Here is a 26,760-nt window from a genome sequence, read left to right as displayed (position 1 = left end):
CATATCACCTGTAAAATCACTACACACATCTTCAAGAATCATATACAAATTTCAGGAAGTAACCAGATGACACCGATGGTACGTCACAATGACGAGAGTGTAAGAGAGTGATATATAAGGAATACAGGCAAAGAAGTAAAATTGTTCGCAGGCGCTTTATAAGCATTTCAGTGCAATAACCGAATAGTTATGACACAAAGGACGCATTTGGATGATTTTTTACGTGGTAGAATTATCGGCCGTCTGAATGTGGGCGTACCCAACTGGAAGTATCAGACGAACTTGGAATTGCCCAGAGTGTCATCTCCAGGCTTTGGAAACGATTCCAAGATGATGGTAATGTGAGTAGATGTTACAGCATAGGTCGCCTCTGGGTTACAACGCCGAATGAGGACCGTTATTTGGCAGTTACTGCCAAAAGAAACAGGCGGAGCACAGCCTCACACCTGTCTCGTTAGCTCTCTTCAGCCACTGGTACGACAATTTCAAGGCATACCGTGTACAGACGCTTAGGGCAGATTGGTCTATATGCTCGTAGACCTGTCAGATGCATTCCACTTACTGCAACTCACTGTCGCCTGCTGTTAGCCTGGAGTACAGAGCATGCATTGTGGACACCGCAACAGTGGGCTTGTGTGATGTTTTTAGACGAGTCCAGGTTTAGCTTGCAGTCTGATTCTCGCCGGACTTTCATATGGAGAGCTCCAGGTACCCGTTACCACCAAGAAAACATCATTGAACGACACCGTTACGGTGGTGCAGGAGTGCTCGTTTGGGGTGGAATTATTCTGGGTTCCAGAACTTACCTGCATGTTCAAATTGGAACCATGACAAGCCAAAACTATCGGGACGTCATTCTGGAAAAACATGTACGTTTGTTTCAGGGCGGCATGGGCGCACAATTTGTGTTTATGGATGACAATGCCCGTCCTCACCGTGCAAACATCGTAAGGGAATGCCTTCAATCGGAAGATATCCCCCGTATGGACTGGCCAGCATTCTCACCATACTTGAATCCAGTAGAGCACGTGTGGGACATCCTTGGCCGACGAGTTGCAGCTCGTCAACCTCCTCCTACATGTCTACCGGAACTTCGGAGAGCATTGCTTTTTGAGTGGTGTAAATCCCCCAAGATCAGATCGATAATTTGATACTCAGCATGCCTAGGCGTTGTACGGTCTGTATTGCATCGTCTGGGAGACATACAATGTATTGACAATCATACCAACCATGTAATATTGGTTTTTTGTAAATAGGTCTTTTTTGTAGTTTGCTCCAGGGAGAAAAATCGCTATTTTTTTAATAATATCGAACATATAGCATCTTTTTTTGCTCTTTACCTTTTGTTTAATAAATAAGCTTTACAAATAAGTCAAATTTGTTTTGCTTCTAACTCTTCCTTTGCCTGATTTTGCATTATCCTTAATTTATGGACATGAGTGTAATACAGAGCGATAATATTTCGTGAGAACGATTTGAAATGCGGTAAAAGTGTTTCGACGCAGAATGACAGTGAGTGAGTGAGTGAGCGCCACCAAGGAAGACCACTGACCTGGCCTTAGCCTCACAGTGTGTTATCTTCCTGGCAGAAACCATCTACTCTCTGCTCCATCCTGCTCCGGGAATGCAGCCGAATAGACGGCTAAGAGCCTAATAAAGTCTACATATAAGCTTGGATGTTGTTGTACGGGGAAAGAGTATCCTGTTAGGAACTACTTAAAATTAAGCAAAGAAGCAATCAAAAGACTGTTAAGAATCGCTGTTAGAATAGACAGAAACTTGTGTTAGATAAAGTAATGATAGAAGGACTTTGCCTGAAAAATTAACTGCCGTGGATTTTCTGGACTTGCTAAATGTCTACATGCTGGTGCTTATTGTGACACAACCGTCATATCTTTATGGGGCTTCTGTGAAATCGTTGGTCCTGCATGGAGGAAAGTTGTAACCTATTAAATTATTGCACATAGTAAACTTAAAAAAAATAAATAAAAAAATAATAAAGAGAGAGATTAAAAGATGATTAAAAAAATCCTAGCGCCCAAACATAATTTAACGCAGTTTACTTTCCATGTGCCTGACTCTTATGTAAGAACATTTAAAAGATTGTGTACCTGTTATCACTAAGATAACAAATTCCTGCATAATTTAGTTCTTTGCGCGTACTTAAACTGTAGTTGTTTTACAAATTGAACCATTCACCTACATTTTCTTTCGTAGTACTTGCAGACAGGATAATACATACATAAGTACAAAACTGAATATTAAAGTGAAAAACTAACATGATACTGAGTACAGAAATACAGAAAGCTGATCCCTAATGCCTGCATACATAACACTTAAAAATGCATACATAATACATGAAAACTAAAAATAAAACTGATAAGCATAATACATAAAACTGATCATTAAGTACTGCTATGTAGTCTAAATCCTAGCCAAGTACGAATTGACCTTCATAGTACATGCTGAGAAGGAATAAATACAGACTTGAGTACTTTAAAGTGAACATAAACAGAAAAGTACAGCACCATACTCAGTAAAACTGATATCTGATTCCAAACACTTGAATACATAATGCTGATACATAATTACAAAGAGAAACTTACCTACATCAATTCCATAGTTAGTTTTATCACCTTAGAACATGCACATAATTTATACAAAACATAATTAAGCACGTAATGCTGATCACTAGGGAAGAGATTCAAACATGCAATTGATCACATAAATACAGATATTTCTTCCCTAAAATTTGCATAAAAAGTTGAATATGTATTAAAATTAAGAAGGCAAAAATGCCATAACAATAATAATATCATTCATAAACTTAAGGTGATAACATAAGTTGACCTTGCCCTTCTTGAACCTATTTATCACAAACTTGTAATTTAAATACACGATTAGTAAGTGTAGGAAAAACTCATTGCTGTTGAAGATTTTACTGGCACGATCTGGTCTTGCGAGTCCTAGACCTGTACATTAATTGCAAAAGTAAACATTATAAAGAATATAGGCAGGTTGTTGCCATAGTCCTAATTATCTAAGTTAGTCTTGGGTTGAGAGGTTCGAGGTGTGTGCCCAGATTGATTTAGTGTGATTTATACATTTTATGATTCAGAGCGCTAAGCACTTGATTATTTCTATTTGGGGACACTTATCGTTGTATTAGAGAATACTTTCTCTGACAATGGCTGATTACCGCTTGTAGCTTTTTATTTGCTGTTTTGTTTGTTCTCATATTTGCCGCCCATTGTGGCCAGTAAACTTGACTTGGCTTTCTTATATGGTACTGTGCCGTGTTTGTGCAGTGGAAGACGTAGTGGTCTGGATCCCCCACCTCTCCACATTGACATCTTTCTGTGTCACTCAGGCTGAATCTATGCAGATAGGTGACTATGCTGAATCTATGCAGAATGACAGTTTAAGATTGATATCTCTTTTGAAACTAAGGTAAACTGCTAAAAAAAAAAAAAAATTGTGGGACAGTTCTGATTTCCCGTTCTACTGGGCCAATTGGCAAAATTCAACTTGCGTTTTTCATGTCTCGAAAGCGCTACTTAGAATATATATTATATTTATATATAGCGATGTTCTACTAATATAGGTATTTTGATACAAAATCGGACTTTTTTTGAAATGACATGCCGATTTTTTTCCGCATTTCGATTCTGTGACTCAAATTATGCCTAAATATAATATTTTGTAAATTTTGGGGCGACATTTACGGAGAGATTCAAAAATTTACCTTGGCGCATATTTTTCAGTTTGCGCCAAGAATAATTTACTTGGCGAACTAATTAATTTATAGCAACCTATTCTCCACTCCTTTTTTTTTTTTTTTTTTTTTTTTTTTTTTTTTCATTGCAGACGAGCGGAAAAAAATGTCATCATTCGTACTTTGAAATAATTTTAACATTGTGAGTAAATCACATTTGGCATTGTTATTGCTTATAACAAATATGCCGAATTTCAAAACGCGCCAGTATGTATATTCACGTATATCTTAGAAAATTTTGAATAAATACTCTAATTTTTTGCAGGTGTGCCTAGAAATATATCTACTTTAAACTGATATTAAAATTTTTATAGGTTGTAATTCAAAATTGTTTTAAAAAATTATTTAAAAATACAAATTTAAAAGAATAAAAAAATTGGCCGAATTTTATTTGGAATTAACTTAAATTTCGAAATGACAAAGGACGACTAAAATAAGTTCAATAAAATAAGACACATTAACAAATCTATACCAACTTCAATTAACATTGAGGAGCTAAAATTTTGAGAGCTTTTAATTTTTTAAAAACTACTCAATCAATTTTTACAAAACTTGCCAGTTTGGCACAGTTTGTATCGTAGAATCTATATATGGAAAAAAAGGGTATGTCATTTCAAGGTCTGATTTTGTGTCAAAATACCTATATTAGGATAATGGTATATATAAATCTAATACATATCCTAAGTCGTGCTTTCGAGGCATGAAAAACGCAAGTTGAATTTCATCAATCGTGCCAGTAGAACGGGAAATAAAACCTATTCCATTATTATTATTATTATTATTATTATTATTATTATTATTTTTGTAGTGTACCTTTCGGGTTAAAAGAAATGAATTCGGAAGTACCTGAAATGATTGGTATTTCGGACTGAAAATTCAAAGTACTCTTTTTCCGCAGATCTACAATTGCAGTTTTATAAGATTTCGTGTAAGCGAAGGGAGGTGAAAAGGGATTTTACCCAGCGTAAATATGTGCTTATCTGCTCATGCATTTAGAATAATTTTGTTCAGAGCCCAATGAAGAGCTGTCGAAATGTACACCCAGGATTTTAAACATTTACCTGAACATCCATTATACTCGGAAAAAGCAGACAAAACATATTCTATTTTTCCTCACACAAAATCCGCTATTCTTCCTTTTATGAAACAAACAGCGGAATTTTTAATATTTTTGCGTAGAGAAGTGAGAAATTACGAGACTTTATCAAGACAGGAGGCTGAAGGTATGCTGTCACCAGTATACTGAAGAATAATAGGTTCAGAAATTTCGCTTTCATTAATCTTGTTGCCCAAACCGCTTTTGCATATTTAACTTTTCTCGTGTTATATTAGTTTCTTTAGAAGGAGGGAAAGAAATATTTTCACAATTAAATCGAATTTTTTCGCTTAACAAACTAGAATTCCTTTCAATCTAAGACAGTTAAAATACGACGAAAATCTTGCAATAAAGAAAAAAATCTTCGTGTTTTCTCCACATTCTTTATTAAATTCTGCATCTCTTTTATAAAATGAGCTATATATTTTTTCTCCATAAAACTTAATCTCGGCGAAAGGCATTTTTTAATAATTCCTGAAATATTATTCATGCATAACTATAGATTACTCTGCATAGAAATATATATGTTGATAAAGTATTTTTTTCAATCTTTAATTTATGTTTTTTATAACGTAAACTTTTGTTACGTTTCGATAGTATTGCTGGTATATATGCATTCTATTTTTTCAGCATGGCATTAATTTGATCTGCCTCCTTATGATTCATAAATTAAGAATTAGAGTTAAAAGTCACTTCGTTTGGTCTGGTTTGGTTTATTTCAGGCTATCTGCCTAGCGGATGGATGCCTTCTTGGAGAACGTTCTCTGGAAAACTAGATCATATTGCAGAGCTATTGTGTTATTTCGAAGCAGGTGAGTTGAAAAATGAGTAATGCCCTAGCCTGGACTCTAACCACTGATTTCTCGAATACGCGCCAAGCGTGCTGACCACTACGCCACGAAGGGATACTGAGAAGGCGGGAAAATTACCTTATATACTCCCCCTTTTAAAAGGCAACTGGGAATTAGAGGTCCTAATCGCCAAATCCTGATAGTGGAGAATCATCATCTACCACCTTTTTCAGTTCGGGCACCACTGTAGAGACATTAGGTTATTTCGAAACAAGAGAGATAAAAAATGAGCAACGCCTTCGCCGAGATTCAAGCCGCGGTCCTTTCGAATACGCGCCGAGCGTGCTGACCACTACACCACGAAGACAGGCTAAGAAGGCGGGAGAAATACCTGATAATATACACGTTGCACATGGGGAAACCACAAAACCAGCCCGTTCGACCATTCGTGGAATTTGAACCTGGGACCGAACTACCAGTGTTCAGCAACTTTACCACTTGGCCGCTACACTGGGCCCTTAACCCGCTAAACCGCACAGTGAGACCAATAGATCCGCACAATTCAAACAAGTCTTTCTCAAAGCACGCCTATTTCACCTTGTTGAGGTCCAGTTTAGTCGTGTCTTAGGTTCACACTTAGGTCACATTAGTTCACATTACACTGATTCAGACTGTGATATAGATCCTGAAAACATAAGTGACGTAAATTGTTTTATTGGAAAAAAAAAAGGGGGAGGGAAATTGCGTTGTTTAACCAGCGAAAGAGCACATAAAAACGAAAATTTCCTGCCCCGAATGGGAAAAGAATTTGTATTTGGGAACACACGAAAACACTTTCTTCAATGCGCTACAAACATTTGTTGCTGTATTTTTTTCTCTGTGTCCATAGTGCTAATAAAGAAAATAAGAATTGATACAGAGTTAAAGGTATACTTTTTTTTTTGCCTATGATAACAAATAATACGATTTTCTGTTCCTTTAAGAAATTTTATTTCATAAAAGCATTTGGAAAAATTAAAATTTTAATATGCATATTTTTGAAGTTTGATCACAAAATTTATTTTTGACATAGATGTAATACCTTTCTTGAAGATTTACAATAGTTTCTTCAGAAAACACGAAACAGATCCTTCGGACCCTGTGGGCGCGCTCGTGTAACTCATATGAGCGTGCGTTAAAATAGCTGGATACAATTCTTAACCCTTTGAGCGCCATAACCGGCTTTATCCGGTCATGAGATTTTTTTGTCACTTGCTACATATTTGCTTATAATTTAATATACTTTGCTTTCTTACATTCATTAATAATATAAATGCCATCTTAATGAATGTAAGTTTATGAAAATAGAGAGTAAAATAGGTAAACATACATATTTAGCTAATAAAGACTCTTTAAGTACAGGTCTTCATAACAGATCCAAAACGTGGGGTGGCTTCAGACATTTCAGGAATGTATTTAAACTTTAGAAAACTGCTACTATTAACTTTGATAGTTATAAACATACTTTAGAAAGCGAGAACTGTTTTCCTAATGTATAAAATATATTTTTGAATCACATTTTTGAGATTTACATAGTTAAAAAGTTGAAGTTTATTAAAACACCCAATTTTGAGAAACAAATTTTGATACTGCAAATCATTTTGGATTGTGCACTGATTGAATAACCATTTTCATTCTATTTTTATTATTTTTGTAAGTAATATTCATATATTTAAAAGAAAAAATTAAATATGTTTAAACAGTGACACTGTAACAGAAAATTATTCTTTTAAAGTACCTGTAGATAAAATGTAGTCGATGCATTAACGAAAACGAAATTTAATCACTTTTTTGAGTAACATTTTCAAAAATTTTCGTGTATTTAAAGTTTCGCGAAATGTGTTAATTTGATGTTTGTTGAAATTAAAATATTTAATGAAACGGTGATCAGTTTGTTAAATTTCGTTAAACGTAATGTGGAATAAAAGGTATATCCGAATGAAATAACCTAAACAGCTTAAAATAGAATGCTGTTGAATCTTGCATTCTATTTGTATTTACTCCTAAACCGATTTTGAAGAATTTTTTTTTAATACGACATTCTAATGATTTTCAAATAAATTTGCAAATCCTGTTACATAAAATTTACTTTTAGATGGCGTGTAAATTTTTTTCGGAAAATTTTTAAAAATTATATTAGAAAATACAAATTAGAAAAAAATCTAGGAATTTTTTAGATTAAACCAAAATTTTAGATTATAAAAAGAAGGGCGTTTACTTAATCAAGCGATATGTTCATATATATTACAAATTTAGGTGCTATTTATTTTTGAGGGCCGTAAAAAAATTGCAGTGAAAATGTATGCGCAAAAGCGCCAAATCTAGCAAACGCGCTCATTTAAACAGCGCACCAAATCTAGCGTACGCGCTGATTTCAGATTGCGTAAGTTTATATAGTTCTATATTTCTTAAGACGCCATTGAAATACTAGTTTAATTTCTAAATCATTTTTTGATTTTTAATCCTTTTTTGATATCCTATGGATTTAACAGTTTGGGAATTGCCCATGACGAAACGTCGGCAATAGAATTATGGGTAAAGTGCAGAATCACCCACTGCTTGACGCGTTTTTAAGAATTGCACATACTCGGTATCCATGTGCGCATCGACCTATTTTCACTTAAAAAAAAAAAAAAAAATCCTAGAATTGCAGAAAAATGGCACTGCGCACACCCTTGATTTTATCTAGGTACGCATCGACCTATTTTCACTTAAAAAGTAAAAGAAATTCGAGAAAAATTCAATTGTTTTTACCCTTGTAAAAAGCGGCAAACAAATAAGTGAGCGATTCTGCACTTTACCGAGAATATTTTCAAAGAAAAAGTATCATTCATTACAGAAAATTACGTTTGAACAACCAACGAGATTAAATTATGCTTTAGGGATAAGTCGGTAGCGAAATAGTGATACTGGCATCCATTCAGTTATGTTTAGCAAATTTTATATAAATTATAATAATGAGCTGAAATAGTTATTTACTCTTATGCTTCCATTCAGTCATGTTTAGCCTTTTTCATATAAATTATAATAATAAAAAAGTATTATATGAAATTAAGCTTTCATCTAAATTAAAACATCAATCTTAAATAGTTATTTACTATTATACTTCCTTTCTTGCTGCAATTATTAGGGTTTCCCAATTATTTTTGGCAGCATTGGTATCAACAATATTTTGGCGAGTTTTTACGGCCCTCGAAACCGAATAGTACCCAAATGTAATTATGAGTTAAGTATTCAAAATGTCAAGCTGACGAATATAAGTAAGTATAAGTAAGTAATTTAAAATGTCAGTCTGACAAATATAATTAAGCATAAATAAGGTTTCAAGTGTAAATAAGTATTACATTCAAAATGTCAAGCTGATATTTTGAACACAGTTTAAAAAAATCTGATGTGTACACCACATGACTTCCTTGTACGGAATATTAAATTATACGCATTTTTTCTTGCATTTTATTTAAACTTATTAGATTGAATTAAACTTACTTCGCCGACAGCGCATAAACCACAATAGAATATATTCATTCTTTAAAATTCACTTTGTTTACCATAGCGACACTCTGGCCTAGGTTTACTTAACAGCGTTATATTTCATTCATATTACAACTCAGAGTGCACAAAATGTATATCATTTAAAGAATTATCTAATCGTTGCCACATGTTCTATTTAAATACTATAATAAAGCTAGAACTATGTATAAAAGAAATTAACCAAACAAAACAAAAAAGGAACAGTTTTTAACAGACGATTGAGTATTTCTCCTTTAATTAATTCAGTTCTCATTTCTCGAGAAGGCAAAAATACATAAAAACTCAAAATATCTATATTAAAAATTACGAAGTAAATCTCAAACGCTTATTTCCTCGAAAAAATTCCAGAAAGAATTAAGCATGATTTAATTGGCAATAATAAATGAATGAGCTATCTTTGTTGTTGCGAAGCTAAGTTTCTCTAGATTGGCAACAAATCCACTAGTCTCCTGTTTCAAATGTAAACATAAATGTCCGCCATTAAAAACAGGCTTAGCGGCAATTAAACGACTTTAAAATTGCTGATAATTCTAAAAATATTGCACACAGATTTACTAAAGGCACAAAATCCTTAACCGGAAGATAAAAACAACATAATTCAATCATTTTTAAAGCAACAAATGTACACTTTACAAACATATAAGAGTAAAGAAACTGAGATCACTGAGCCGGGTAATAGAGTGGATATATATATAAATATATTTATATACGTTTGGTGAGGCCGATTGCAACCAAACTACGAGGTGCACATCTTCATGTTATAGCAGTCCTATATACAAAATTGCAACGTTGTAAGGCTACTCGTTTTTGAGTTATGCGAGGTACGTACGTACATACGTTAGTACATACGCCACGAAAAATTCTCTTCAGAACTAATTTTAAAGCAGTTTTATATTTTTTTGAAGGAAAAGAGTATTTTATTCTGTCCTTACGTACAGATATCACGCAAAAACATCGTTAAATTGCATTCGATAGCGGTCAAAATGGACATTTTCGTTGAAATATGCTGCCTGAAATTTTTCGCGATTATAATACTTCCTCTTTACTTCATACAAGGAAGTAAAAACGGAATCTGTTGATGTGATTTCGCTGAATTTTCGGGTATGGTTACCTAAAGAATTGTTATGAGCACAGTTGCTAGTTTGGCGACTTCTTATAACCGCATGGTCGCTAGCTTGGAGACTTCTTCTAAGTTGGTTGCGATAAAACGTAAGTTCCCAAATTTAATATATCCTTTGTCGCTCTATTGAAACACGAAAAATGCAGGTTCAATTTAGTTTATAGACTAACTAGAACAGAGTATATATAACTACAGTCCCTCTTTTTAGACTCATTGTGTATCTTTGATTTTGCGTGAAAAAAATTTCAGAACTATATTTTGCCACTCATTTTTTATCCAGTCCCTGTAATTCAAAAACTAAATTCATGACTTTAAGGGTTATTTCTGTGAATAAGTATTGTTTTTTAGGGTGAACATTCGCATCCAGCATATATCTTCCATTATCTTAATTTTTTTCTGTAATGTTACCTCAACGTAGAGATACAATTCACACAATTGCATCTTCTTCACTGAATAAACTTATATTTAACTATGGTACAGTTTTTACTAGCACTAATAATAAGGACATAAGTGACATGTATCGGAAGACAGAGACACCTGGTGTCTAAAAAATGTAAGCAGGTATATGTCCCATGCTCTCTTCTATCTTAAACTGCCTGCCTCGAGAAGACATTTGCTTCTGTGTGAAGTCACATGAACAAACAGGGACCTGGATGATGTTACATGAATGCGTTAGCTGCATGAATATATAAGCATTACCTGTTAGAATGCATTGGTAATGCTCTTGGGAGCACGTTGCCATAATTCTTAAATACATCAAATACCAATACTACTACTACTACTACTACTACTAATAATAATAATAATAATAATTCTTAAATACCTCAAATACTTGCAATACTACATTAAATATGATCCGTCAATTAAATACATTAATACATTGAATACATGATTAAGTTACATAGATACATTACTTATGTGCTTGAAAACTTGATTACAGCAAGGCAGTTGAATACATTAAACTTGTTTACATTCGTTATTTGGGAAGTTGCGTTATTTGAGTACATGCATGCATTGATATAATATACACATGAATATTTTATATAAGAACTGTTTATATACTTGAATACTAGTTATATACTTAACTACTTGATTGCAATAGAGACACTTGGTTAGTTGATTACATTATCTTATTACATTCATTATCTGAGTACTTGAGTACGGTTGTTGATACTTACATATACATATATACGACATTTCTTGGATACATAAAGTACTTATGTATCATAGTTTGAATTGGATTCATAAAATCATATAAGCTTGAATACATGAAATCATATAAGCTTGAATACACAATATCATATAAGCTTGAATACATAAAATCATATAAGCTTGAATACTTATACCATCAATTTCCGCCACAAAGCATAACTCATGTATACATTTCTCATTTCTTATATGTCACTGCTTGAATATTTAATTAATTACCTATTTTATTACTGTAGCAATTATGGTACTAGTGGCACTTGTTGGCAGTGTTGCTGGTGGTGGAATCTATCATACATTTGCTCGTACAGACAATCTATCATACATTTGCTCGTACAGACAGTCTATTGTACATTTGCTCGTGCAGACAGTATATCATACATTTGCTCGTACAGACACTACAGATCCGTTTTAGGGAAAAAAATTGACAGAGATCTTACTTGGCTCGTGGCTACAATATCCAGTCCTGATGACATTAGCAGGTTAATAATGTTGTAGATTCTGTGTAGTACGTCTGGAATTCTCAATATAAACCGTCTCAATAGAATGATGTTGGTGGAAGGCATTCTGGTATGGAACCTTTCGGTTAGGGAAGATGTCGTGACGTAGTGGTCAGGGCTTCCTTGTGCCCCGCAATGCAGAGGTCCGTGTTCTTGAAAGCTCAGGTGAAGAAATACTCAGGGAATGAGCCATGTCCACTGATATATCTAGTAAGCTTTGAAGCAGAGTAGAGTCTATTTGTGCAGACTCTTGAGAGAAAATCGTGCGTACGACGTGATTTGTCGCTATTGCCCCATTCCGTTTGCCATTTTTGTAGGGAAAACACAATAAGTACACAGTAAGATGACAAACAGACACAGGATTATAATTAAATTCATATGGTTTCTGACTAAACTCGTTGTAGCGCATCGGCCAACAAACGGCAGAGCGATAAAGTCGCTGAACACTAGTAGTTCGGCCCGAGAAGCGAATCCCGCGAACGGGCTGGTAGCAAGGGCGTTTTCGCGGTTTCCCCATGTGTAACATGTATACTAGCAAGTTTACTTTAGAAAGATCTCCACAAGCGCATCCCTCCCCATAGGCAGATAGCCTTAGTCAGCTTTGCCGTAATCTCAATAAACCAAACCACAGTAGAGTATCATCCAGTAAATCTAACAAAAAGGCGCAAAATTATAAAATGGAAGAAATTTAGGCTAATCTTTAGAATATGGTAACAGGTAGTTTGGCGACATTTTGGTAAGGCGATAAAGGTTACTAACTAGGACTTTAGCAATAATTTCAGAAGTACACAGTTCGAATCACAGATTATTTTGTCTCAGAGAAATGAGAGATCATGAGACATGTCGTGTGACATTTTCCGGAAAATTCCGATCGTGATTTTAGCTAATAAGCACTTAGAAACAATTTCGCTGCTAAAATTCAGAATCGCCCACTTATTTGTTTGGAGCTTTATACAAGAGTAAGAAGAATTGGATTTTTGTCAATTTTCTTTGACATTTTAAGTGAAAAAAGGTCGATGTGTACATAGATAAAGTCAAGAGTGTGCGCAATGCCATTTTTGTGCAATTCTGGGATGTTTTTTTTTAAGTGAAAATAGGTCGACGTGTACATGGATAACGTGTATGTGCGATTCTTAAAAACGCGGCAAGGAGTTTGCGATTCTACACTTTCTCCTAATTTCGCACCTAACCTTGGTCATGATTAAGCATTTTTGTTACATAAAAGTTCTAGTATCTAGTATAAGCGTAATTCGGCTAGCAGATTGTTGAAAAAAATGAAGAAGGGGAAAAAAAAAAAAAAAAGTGCCTTTACTTCGTGAAAACAAAATGGCGTCCAAACAAAAACTAGCAGGTTGCTGTAATAGGGTTGGTCGCCAAATTTTCGCCAAAAAATTGCAAAGTTACCATAATCCAAAGATTAACCGAAATTTATCTTTCGGAATATCAAAATATATACTTTTCTAGGTGATTTATATTTAATTATGTCTTGTAAAATATTTACAAAATTGAAATGCTTTTCAAAAGTTTCATAAAAAACGTTTTCAAAGTTTCAAAAGGAAAGTCTTCATAAAAATTCCATATTAAACCTTCTTTACATGCAATATTCGAATGTGAAGGAATTGTATATAAAATACGGGTTGATCTTTACATTATGGTAACTTGGCGATTTCTTGGCGAAAATTTGGCGACCAACTCTTTTACAGCAACACTCTATTTTTTTTTTCCGCCGCCATTTTGTCTTCACGAAGTAAAGACATGTTTCTTTTCTTTTTATCTACTGAACACTTCTTCTAACAATCTACTAGCCGAATTACACTTAAGCTAGAAATTTTATCTAACAAAACTGCTTAATCATGAAAAATATTCACTGCAAAATTGGGAAAATGTGCACAATACCATACTCCTTACGCGTTTTTCAAAATAACACATACACATAAACCATGTACACGGCGACTTATTTTTACTTAAAAAAATGAAGAAGGGGAAAAAAAAAAAAAAAGTGCCTTTACTTCGTGATCCCAGAATTATACAAAAATGGCATTGCGCACACTCTTCACTATATCCATGTACACTGCTTTTTTCTCATAAATTAGAAAAATTTCACGAAAATACATGACAATTTTCTGAATCTTTAAACCCGGTAAAAAGAACATATATGAAATTACCTGATCGCGAAAAAGTATATACCCTTTCCAAATATGAACATTTCCACATATAAAATAAATAAAATATCCAAAAACTTTTACCTCTAAATCATCTATTATATTATAAACGTCACCAACGAATTCATACCGCAAGCATTACAAATACTTAGTGTCAAATATTTAAATTATTTCCATGCACGTTTACTTCAACTAAAACGTATACCAAATTCCTACAAACATAAAATTCACAAAATAACTATCATTTAATTAAAATATCACTAAACCATGTACACGTCGACTTATTTTTACTTAAAAAAAAATCCCAGAATTGCACAAAAATGGCATTGCGCACACTCTTCACCATATCCATGTACACTCCTTTTTTCTCATAAATTAGAAAAATTTCACGAAAATGCGACAATTTTCTGAATCTTTAAACCCGTTAAAAAGAACATATATGAAATTACCTAATAACGAAAAAGTATATACCCTTTCCAAATATGAATATTTCCACGTATAAAATAATTAAATATCTAAAAACTTTTACCTCTAAATTATCTATTATATTATAAACGTCACCAACGAATTCATACCGCAAACATTACAAATACTTAGTGTCAAATATTTAAATTATTTTCATGCACGTTTACTTCAACTAAAACGTATACCAAATTCCTACAAACATAAAATTTACAAAATAACTATCATTTAATTAAAATATAATTAAATTCAAAAACACTACTTAAAATATAAATAAGCACATACATTAAATTAATAAAAATTAGCTTACAGTCCTAATTACTTTAAACTAAATCATTGCTAATAACAATTTTCCCAATAATACCAAATTACTTTACTTTCACCTTACATTTAGAACAATGCATAAAAATAATATCCTCAAATAATTAAAAGTACTAACTTACCTAATCTAATCTTCTTCAGAATGTTAATTACGTGTCCGATAAACTTTTCTTATTTCTGTTTCAGGATCTTTAAAATCATACTTATAGTTCACAGCAAGGTACCAGTAAAATAAATAACTTAATAAAACATCTTTACTTATATCTCGCACAACCTTAAAGAAACACTTATTACTACCCCTTTCAATCTCACTAAATACCCATTTCGAATTCACTTTAGTTAGGGCCATAGGATCCAAAAATTAACGAACACTGTTTCACACAACACAGAATAAAGCCAAACACAAAATTTCCAGATTTTTTCCCGATTTCCCCCCTTTTCCGATTAAAGAACCGTAATTCTTCCATTAATATCGATTATAATAATAAATTAGCGATATAAACTAGCCAATGTTTGGGAAGGCTTGTAGAGACATTAGGTATTTTTGAAAGCAGGAAAGATAACAAATTAACAATGCCTTCGCCGGGAATCAAACCGCGGACCTCTGGAATACCGCTACCTGTGTGCAAACCACTACAACACGAAGGGTCGCGAAGAAGGTGGGAAAATACCTTATATACTTCCCCTTTTAAACAGCAACTGGGTTTTTTAGGGAATCAATTGCCAAATCCTTTGTGTGCAGAACCCATCAAGTAACCATCGCCCATCAAATAACCATCAACATCATCAAGTAAAACTTATTCTTTGCATCTACTGAGACTTATATATAAAACAACTTATCACCTTTGTCGCTTTAATGGCTTATTGGAACCTTAATGTATATTAGCTGGGTTACAACCTCTGGAACTCTACACAAAGCTATGATATTAACTGCATTAAGCAGAGCTTGACTAACTTCAACACTTGCCAACTGTGCCTACATCAGGCCTTTCAGGTTTGTTCCAATCAGCAGGTCTCTCTATAGACAAGCAGGAGAGGGACAACATTCAGTCTTTTGTTATGATCTTTGTCTTATGTTTGATCTCACTTCTCATTTTAACCTATGCTGTTTGACATAAAATCTCCCTACTATTTGCTAAACCTCTAGACTGACCAAGTATGTGACAAAATTAGACATTAAAAAAAAAAGCATAAAGCTAACTATTAGTAAAATGTAAATGTCACTTATCTTCTTTTAAATATGTCCAACTATTATAAGTGTAAATTATTTAATGCTACTTGATAAACTGCATGAAATTTATTTTATTCTCAAACTTATTAATTATTATGTTAGTTAATTCATGTTTAGTAATAATGCATACTACTTAGGGATCTATTTTATTTTTAGGATGGTATTATACAAGTGAAATTCAGGCACAGAATAATATTTTTAATTGAATTTATTCAGTTTCCATTTGCTCATAGGTCCTTAATTTTTTTCATTAATGGTCCTTAAAAGTCCTTAAAAGTACTTAATTTCCGTGTGCAGAAATGTGTACGAACCCTGAACAAAACTGGAAGTAAATGGTGGTGCTTATCTGGTAGCCTTATAATTCCATTTAAAACATCTTGTAGTGAATTATAACTATATTTGTTTTACAAATTTTACTATACAGTTTTCTAAACCAAGTTCCTTTCTTTCAAATGCCAAAAGTCCTTTGACAAAATATGATTAAACATGCCAACGAGAACTGTTTGCGCAGACGATATTTGCGGTGGCGGGAAACTTTCTTTAACACCTTTTTCTTTCACTTCTATTTTAACCTGTATGCCAATGATCTGTCTGAAAATATAGTAAATAGCAACTGTTTGATTATTTATTATAAAGAACATGAGAATTGTCCAGCTATGGAAATAAGTGTCTTTGTAAATGACTTTAAGAGAAATTGTGTCATACTGCAGTCTTAACACATTGTGTAAACAACTGTTTACACAAGAAATTGTGTTATACTGCAGTCTTAACACATTGTGTAAACAACTGTTTACACAAATTTTATTGTCGCAGCCCTTTCTCTAAAGTTAGAAGATACATTCATTTACCAGTATTCAACGGACTTAGACACTCGATCATTTGCAAGCTTATATTGAGGAATACTTTCGTATCTTTATTTAACTTAAATTGATGGAAATACTTTTAGATAAGACGAGATTCTCTCGAAATTGCATATCATAAATAGAATGATAAAATAGATCCCTTGCTAAAAATAATTCGGTTTGCAAGATAAAATTACTAAGATTATATTCTGCGAAATGTTCAGAAATTGGATAAATCTTGCCTGATCATTGCACAGACACAACCAACATTCCAACTGAAATTTTTAAATTCAAGCTTTTGTTGATTCCGTTCTCATGTTGAATTTTTAACTCCTAAGGGAATATGGAGACAGAAAAACTTTGAAACCTCATTAGAATTTTCAGAAATGAACGAAATATGTCAGCTTCCTTAAAAGAAAAGTAAAGGAAATTTCGAAGGGACCAATTGACGAAAATATAAAGGGAAATATGACTTTTCTTCAAGTATCTGTAAGTTTGGTCCCAAATGATCTTCTTTGCTTCAAGACATATTCGTGCAAATATAATATAGGATTTCTTTTGTTTTTTAGATATGATCAACAAATGCAGCACAGTAACTGGAAAATGTAGAAGTATGCAACCTCTGGAGATGACGGAGTAATTCCCATGAAATTAAAACTTTGCAGCTCAAAATATCTACCTGGTGCAAATTTATCGAAGAACATTTTTGGTAAATTATCGTAACAGTGAAAAAACTTCAAGAAATTCATTAAATTATTTTATTGTATTTCATTATAAAATATGCATTCTGTGTCTTGCTTTGTATTTCCCGGATAAGTGATATTGTGATTGGTCATAATCATATCAATAACTAAAAAAATACTATATATATATATATATAAATATATAATATTTTTATAATTAATAAAAAAATAAAAAAATATTATATATACATAATATTTTATAATAAGTAAAAAAATAAAACAATATAATATTTTTATTTATGAATAATATACATATATATAAAGACATAAAGTAAGAAAGTTACAACTAATATTTCACAAACGCTAATAATTGAAATTCATTATTAATAAATTTCAAATAATTTTATAAATGCAACAAAGAATTTAAAAATGTTAAAACCAAAACTTTTCAATCAAGCAAAACCTCATATTATATATTATATATATATATATATATATATATGTAATGATTTTGGAATGATGCAAATAGATGTTGAAGTAACGTACATACAAGTAAGATGTTAAAGTAACATACATACAAGTTGAAGTAACACACATAGTAAATCTAGAATGAAGAATAAGCTTGGACTCATATAGAAGCAAAAAAACGCAGTAGCAGATTTATCAATACGATGCAACAAGATCCACTAACCGATTTAAATACGTTTCATTTATTGTAAAGTCTTTGCTGTCACAAATACATTGCACATTAATCGTACCTGTTATTTATCAGTTACATTTTTGATTTTGTTGCTATAGGAAGAAAGGCAATAAAGTGCGTCTTAGTGTGGATAGAAGTAGAAGCAAAGTACCCTTTTATCCAATATGGAAGCTTATTAAGAGAAAGTTTCTTTCTAAGTTCGAGATTAGCTACGTCATCAGAGTTATTAAGTCATATGTATTAATTGATCTGGAAATGACGCACTCCAGAAAACGTTATTACTAATACAGAATAACCAAAAACGGGGAAGTATCTAGATTAAAACGAGGAATAAAGAAGTGTTAAAAATGTTTTCTTTTATCCTTGTAATCGGGCCAGATGATTTACTGCTTATGTATTTTCAGTTTTGTCTTGTGTTTGTGGCAACATAATGTAAAAAAAGAAAACTAATGACTAGAATTTTATGTTATGTGAAAAATACTGATAGTGCGTAAAGTCTAAATCTTATTTAATTTTGCGTGCTTATTTATCGTGTCAAATATTAAGTGTTTCCAGGTAACTATATGTCTATGGAAATTTAAGATATGCTATTTAATAATTATTAATTATTGAACTTTTCACCAGGCAAGGGTGAGTTCTAATTTAAATCATAATTTTTATTTACATATTTTTGAAAATTATATATCTATATATCCATGTATATCTATATCTATCTATCTCTATACCTATATTTATCTATCTGTATATGGTCTATCTGTCTATATCTAGCTATCTATTTGTCTGTCTATATATGTCTATCTGTCTATATCTATATCTATCTATCTCTCTATCTATCTATATATACCTATATATATATATACCTATTGCTATCTACCTATACCTATATCTATATCTATATATACCTATATATCTATATCTATTTTAATTTGAAAGGTCCTCTTAATTCTCTATTTATTTTGATTTTTTACTCTTTCTGTCTTCAAAGGAGCATCTGGTTATAATAAATGACTCTGAACCGAGTCATTTCAAAATTAAACCATGACATGAGATTCCTGCAAGACGCTCATGACGGAATTATTTCTTTACGAATTTAGATGACTTCAGTATCAGCACATGTATACATATATATATATATATATATATATATATATGTATATATATGTCTGTATATAGCGAAAACGTGTTTGAATAAACTATTGAGATTGGTTTTTGAAATTCAGGATCAGATGACACTACGATCCCTGTAGATTTTTCTGTTTCATATTTTAATCCTTCATGCTTATTTACATTTTTCACAACGCTTTTTAAATCTATTTCACTACTTTACTGGAAAATTAAGTTTTCAATTTTTAGAATGTCCAGAAATTAGTTCTCATTCCATTCTAACATGTAGTGTATCCTAGCACTGCTGTCAGACGGATTTCAGACTGCAACAGGTAAATACAGCATGAGCAACATGCAACAATTAATCGTCCTATATGAAAACCAGCTTTTTTTAGCAAATCCGGTCTTAATATCTACCTCAATAACAGATATGTAATTAGTTTTCAAAGTACTTACTTAATAGTCACTATTAATATTCTGTCCATTAATGAGACTAGTAACCGCAGTGTTGATTTCTCAAAATTGTGCTCTGCCAGTCTTACACCTATTAGCCTTTTGAAAAGATTCGCTAAAGTTTATTATCACTATAAGTATACTGTGACGTTTCGATTCTTTTGATACGGCTGTACCCTGATTTATTACTAAAATCAGTCGTATCATTTTGGTTATAATATTATGGACACTTTCCTTACCCCTTCAACCAAGAGTACTACATATACTTCCATTTGATCTGACAAAACACTGATGGCCTGCTTGCCCAACTGCAGGTTCAACCGAAAAGTTACATACTACTGGACACCAGTACGTACAATTAGCAAATTCTGCCAATAAGCTGCCTCAGATCTTTGAAAAAAAGAAATATATTCCTCAAATTATTGTTAATTTCTATAACACATTTCATCAATATTTCACTAGTTGTCAAAAGTTTATCAAAAATCTATTCTATGCTCGAAATTTTAACGCAACTACGCGTCTTTGTTTAAAGCTTCAGTGTGAATTTACAAGCTTAAATACAATTAAAGACCATTAAATTAAATCTTAACTTGCTTACGTTTTAGCCTTCTTTCCTTATAAATATAAATACTTCTACCTTCAACAAATCCCACATGTCATTTCAAACTTTTAAACGCTTTTATCTCAGTCAGAAGGATCTACGTTAAATCCCATATTCGCAAACAATTCCTATTTTGGGTGATTAGAGACAGGCATTTTTCAAAAAGCTTCTAAAATGATGTGAGGGAGCACTAAACTTTGCCTCATTTTTAAACGTGGTGTCAGGTTTTCAATTAAACTCTGCTAGTGGTAACTTCCGGAATGCGCGATAAAAATATTTCTCCCGTCGCTTAGAATACCAATTAGTTCAAATATCGCCACCGTTACTAAACTTTACCTTTGAAGTTTTCGCATTTATTACATTTCTAGGCAGAAAAGAATGTCGCAAATGCTTCCCAGCATGTGGCTTAGAGGGTTTAAGGAAAGAATGCGCCATCATTTAAATCCCAACGAAAAGAAAATGCACGATTTCTACGAATGCAAATAAATGAGAAACACTTCTAGACGTTTCTACGTTGAATTCCGTCGCTTTTTAAATTCTGCGGGCAGAAAAAAAGAATCTTAATGATTGTTTGTAACTCTCTGATAAAAGGAAAACTAACTATTTTTGCATCTGCAGGAAGAAACATGAAGCATAACTTTCATTAATCCACATTAATATTATACAGTGATACGTTACTGTTCCTTGGCTGTGAAAATATATATTTTGTAAAAAATTCAGTAAATGTCTTTTCATTTGTTGCATTTGTTTTGTTTAGAACACAGATACATTAGGATTACTTAGTTAATAAAAACGAAATGTTCTTTCGAAAATTCTAACTTTTATTACTATACATTTTCGTATTTATATATATAGTACCACAATCTTTTAATTTAAAAACATAATTATCCCAAGTATTTCCGCGAAGTATGCTGTTGAAAATTGATCAGTATAGATAATAAAAAGAAATTTAGAACCCCCTTTACGCAAAGACACAAAAGAAGTGAAGTTCAATTTTGAAATCCAGAAATTTCTGAAGCTTTTTTCAGAAACAAAAATTTCTGAACAAGGAATTTTCAGAAAAAAATTATTAAAAAAAAAAAAAAAAAAAAAAAATCAAACAAATTTTTCAGACAAAATTTTCAGAACTGTTCTAATTCTTTATTTTAGAATACCTCATCAGCTAATTTTGGATAGAGACACGCAGTGACTTTCAAGTGGAAGGGGGATTGTAACTAAGTCTGATGTAGCCTCCTCTTGATAACACTATGTCAGATTTGATAGAATTCTTCTTTTCTATGTTTTTTGGTTTTTGGTATAGTTTTTCATGATTTTATAATTTTTAGGTTTTAGTTTAACACTTCTTTATTATTATTTTGCATATGTATACGAAATTTTGTGATTTATTGGTATTTAATTTCACTTTTTTTGAGTCTTTGTGTAAAATTGGTTCTAAATTTCTTGCTTCATGTCTGTATACCTAATATATATATATTAATTTTATCCCGTTTGTTATCAGTCAGACTAACTATTTGTAGGCCAGTCGATCTAAATACACTTCTTGAAGTCTATTTAAAAACAAACTTGAAAACTTGTAACTCGAACGGGCTCAGATCTCAAGGCAAAACCTAGTCCCTTGAACAGGCTGGCTACATGAGCGTTTTGGTGCTTTTTTCTATGCATAAAATGTATATAAGCCAGTTTATCACAGAAAGTCCTCCACGAAAGTATCCTTCCCTTTAGCAAATAGTCATCAAGTGTTTTGGAATTATTCAAGTAAAATAAAATAAACACTGGGCGATGAGATATCGTGTGCTTTGTAATCCAGACCCTTCTTTAACCTGTATCCTCAAAATACCGAACTCCCCGAAATACTTTTCCAGTTTCACAGCAATTTCCTCCCCTCCCCGTCCATTAACGCAGAAAATAGGTGTGAAGATTTGGAATGACATCTTTTGTACTTTCTAACAAAGCTTCTATCAGCCTTTGACCCTGTTCTTTATAAAACTATTCTGAAGGTTAGAACAACAAGCCTTTCTGACTTTGTGATGATCACGACTGAGATTTTGTTTATTTCCGTTATTTTTGTAGGAAGGAATAAATTGATTAAAAATATAATCCTTAAATTTTTAAACTGCACTTTTATTGCTTTTTTAAAGCTTAAAAGCACACTGTACCACAAAAGAATCAACAACGAAATGTCACGAGCAACCAAAAGATAAGAAACCTCTTAGGACAAGCTGTCTGAATTTGGGGAAACTGCCCTTGCTACTGCATACTTTAGGAGGAGGGAAGAAAACAAGATCACAATCTCGATCGTTTTCGGGCTTTTCTGGTTCGGTTCAATGGAGGGCCGTGTGGGGCGCATTGGTTGTGAAAGAGTTAAAGCAAAATAAAAGCTAATCCAAATATTAGAATTCAAACAAAAGAAATCATAACGTGCTTTCGGAATCATTTGCTTTTTGGAGTTCTGAAATGAACAGCTGAATCTTTAACTGCCACATACATAACTGTGGCAGTTCATGTGTATTGTTACGGCTGTTGTTTGAAATCTCTAATATTTATCGTGCGCTTTGCTTTTATCATTGAAACTAACTAAATCTGATTCCAAGTAAATCTTGTATTATGATTAATGACATCACCATGATTATGGATATCTAAATCATCTGCATTAGTTACTTCCCTTAAATCCTTTCCCATCTAAATTTTTTACATGAATAAATTCAGGAAGTTCATCACTAAATTATGCATTTGATGAGACTGACATCACTTAAATCTTTGGTTTTCTGTAGAATCTAATTTGCGTAGCAAAGAAGAAAGGAAAGCAAACGTAGTTTGTAAAAAATAAGCAACAGAATTTAAGGTTTTAACTGCGCTTATTTAAGTAGCAGCTCACTCAAAATAAGCAATAATTTATGCACCTTATAAGATATTACTTCCTTCATTCCAGTATGCTTTCTTGGTGTAACAGTAGCACACTTGACAAGTATTCGAGAGGTCCAGTTTCGAGCCCCGCTGAGGGCACTGAGGATTATCTCCGTTTACTCATATCGGAAAATAACCTAATAACTGAACAGTCAAAAAGGAATATCCTAATTACTCTACAATTTGCTCCCGAACTGAAAGGTGGTGGGAGATATTTCGTCACCACTAGGATTTGGCGATTGCTTTCCCCAATCTCGGAGTATATAAGGTGTTTTCTCCTTCCTTCCGGCATGAGTACCTTGTATAACGGTAGCGCACTCGCCAAAATTCGAAATGTTGAAATTTGCCATATAGAATTTTCAGTTATGGAATAATAAAATCTAAAATTATAAGCAATATATTTGCAGTATAGCAGAATTTCCTAACAGATTTGGGTTGATTTACAAATCGTCGATGAATTAGTTATAGACTTTGTTTTCAATATTTGCTTTAACTGCGGATTTCTGGTATCTTGCGCAATATCTTTTTATTTTAATTTTCTTTTTATTTATATTTCTTTTCTCATCATTTACTTATGAACATTTTAAGTTACAAAATTTACAGAAATTTATAAAAATAAAATTACCGAGATAAAACCCGCATTAAAATAGTCAAAAAGTAACACATTCTTCTCAATAAGTAAATTTCCCAAAGCATGTGATAAACCAACACTAATTCTATCTGTCGTGTTTGATTCCATGGAAGAGTGATTTGAGGATGACATCCTTCTGTCCAGTAAACAAGAGGACTGAAGATTCGAGCACTTAGTTGAATTTCAAAATGTTGTAGTAAGCTATTCTCGTTATCGATGGAATGCACATTTTCAGAATGGCATTTGCTGTATATGGATTACTTTTGCTTTAAATTAAGAAGTTTTATTGATCATTTCCAAGTGGTTACAAAACAAGGCTCATGCTACTTCTGTACGTAGTTAAATACATTTTCCCCAAACGTTTATAGGCTCAAGTAAATTATTCACATGATTAAAAAGATAGAAATGTTTAAAATTAACCAAATAAAATAGGTCTTGGATCTGAATAAATATTTAGCAAAAATATGAGTTTGTCTTTTAGAAAAAATAGATATAGAAAAAATATATTTCCCAAAAGCTTATAGACAAATGTAAATTTATGCAAATTGGTTAACAGTAATCAGGATGGGGAACTCTAGCCTTTTATATGATAATGCCCTCATTCAAATCTCCAATTTAATAAAGGAAAACGATCATTTGATCTATGTTTAAGTATGTCTAGAGCAACACAACTTTCTGATGCTGAAGTCAATAGGATTTTTAATTTTAAATTGCACGATAGATCTGTTAAAGAAAGTTTGAAACTTCTGAATCGATCTGTTAGCATGATTTATAGTGATCTCGTAAGACACCACATCAGCCAAGTCATGTTCAGGAAGACACCCGAATGATGGATACCATCAGTTGTAGGCAAATGCAGAGACTGCCTTCAATACAGAAAAAGTCGGTTGGCCAAATTACAAGGGCTTATGGATTGCAAATATCCAAAATCACTATGCACTATGTCAAGGAATCTGGTTATATGATTTACGTAAAAATGGCTCGATCATTATCGCTCTCAAAGCTTCACAAACGAATGAGATTGCAATGTGCCTGTGACCATATGGCATATGGTGATAAATGGATCTCTGTAATTTTTAGTGATGAAAAAATGGAATATAGATGGTCCTGACAGGTATTCATATTACTGTCCTGACGAAGAATCTCGGAGCTACTTCAATAGGAAGAATGGAAGTGGATATGTTATGGTGAGAGCAGTTTTCGGTTTCAACGGGCAAGTGAGTTTCACTTTTTTAGATGGTTGGAAAGATTCGTCTAAATACATAGAGACACTAAAAGACCATCTAATGCCATTTGCAAGGAAACATTGGAGGACAGAACTGGGTGTACCAGCATGACAATCTCACATTTATTCCTCTTATGCTACAACAAATTACTTAGACACAGAACATGATATTGCTCTTGAGTGACCACCAATTAGCCCAGATTTTAACCTGATCGAGAATGTGCAGAGCATTATGTCTGGGAGAGTTTACGAGAATGGAAAGCAGTTTTATTCCGTGAATGCCTTAACAGCAGCGTGAATGCCTTCATCATTAACATGTGAAGTTAATGCTGAAGTTCAGACTGCAAGAGTAATGTGGCCAGTGTTTGATGTCACAAGATTCTGAAATTATGTGTAATGTTGTTGCTGGTATTGTCTCAACAGAAGGCTCCTTGTTCTCAAATTGCTTGGTTGAAGAAAACATAGCTGATACGAATATAGGGAATGTAGACATATTAGACTCGACAGCTTCTCACTTTATTCTTCTCAGTTCGACATGAGTATCACCACTGTATCTTGTGTTACGCAGCCGATGCTCGCATGCGCACTTGATATCACATTTATATCGATGTATGACATCATATTTATATCGATGTATGACATTTCATTTATATTGATGCATGAGGACCGAAACAAAACAATTTATCGGGCCTTCACAAGTGATTATAAGACAAAAGTATGCATATTGTTGTTATTGAATGGTTGGACATTTGAAACTTAATACACGTATTGGGAATGGCCAATACCTATCGATCATTAACTCGTTTTATTTCCAAGAACGTTACCAAAGGCACACCACAGGAGGCAATTGATTTTACACGTGCGAGAACGTGAATGTTCCGTTGCAGTTTTGAAGGGAATATTTCGGGGACGTATCCCCAAACCTCTTGAACACTTCACCTACTACCAAAATTCTCGAAAAGGGATGCGGCTTGACAGTCTCCATTGTCATATAGACACTATACATTTACAATCAGCCAAGATTTCATGCATGCAATGAAAAGCAACATGAATAAAATTATATCAGTATAGAATTACATCTATATAATAGATCTATATAATAGATGGAAAATTCCTCTGGAGTAGGTACTAGAGCAATTCAGCCTCTGGTATAGGCGTTAGATAATATTGAATAATAGACATTAAATATTATCTTTTCGTATTTTTCTAGAATTCTCTTAATAATTCTCCCAGAATATTTATTAAACAAAAGCACAAATGATTGATTAAATATTTAAGTATCTTTAATTTGAATATACTGAGTAAGATTATTGATAACAATTCCTAATAGGACATTTACTCAAAAAATGTAATCGTCTTTAATGAAGCATAAAGAGAAGTCTA

General features: G+C 32.8%; 1 protein-coding gene and 1 long non-coding RNA gene across 5 annotated transcripts in view; one reads left to right on the top strand and one right to left on the bottom strand.

Annotated features, from left to right (window-relative positions):
• LOC118181399 (lachesin-like) overlaps nucleotides 1-26,760 on the bottom strand; it is a 1,014,793-nt gene that overhangs the window by 630,541 nt on the left and 357,492 nt on the right. The window lies entirely within an intron of this gene.
• LOC118197960 (uncharacterized) overlaps nucleotides 1-26,760 on the top strand; it is a 414,567-nt gene that overhangs the window by 361,517 nt on the left and 26,290 nt on the right. For all 3 annotated transcript variants that reach the window (XR_015039555.1, XR_015039554.1, XR_015039553.1), the window contains one exon: nucleotides 17,646-17,785. This is a non-coding gene — a long non-coding RNA (uncharacterized LOC118197960). The remainder of the gene's footprint in view (nucleotides 1-17,645; nucleotides 17,786-26,760) is intronic.

This window comes from Stegodyphus dumicola, chromosome 2 (assembly GCF_044657685.1).
Source record: "Stegodyphus dumicola isolate Sdum_Otavi_A_Nest chromosome 2, ASM4465768v1".
Taxonomy (NCBI): domain Eukaryota; kingdom Metazoa; phylum Arthropoda; class Arachnida; order Araneae; family Eresidae; genus Stegodyphus; species Stegodyphus dumicola.
Note: the sequence above shows the minus strand (reverse complement) of the source record. Positions and strands in the feature narration are given on the sequence as shown.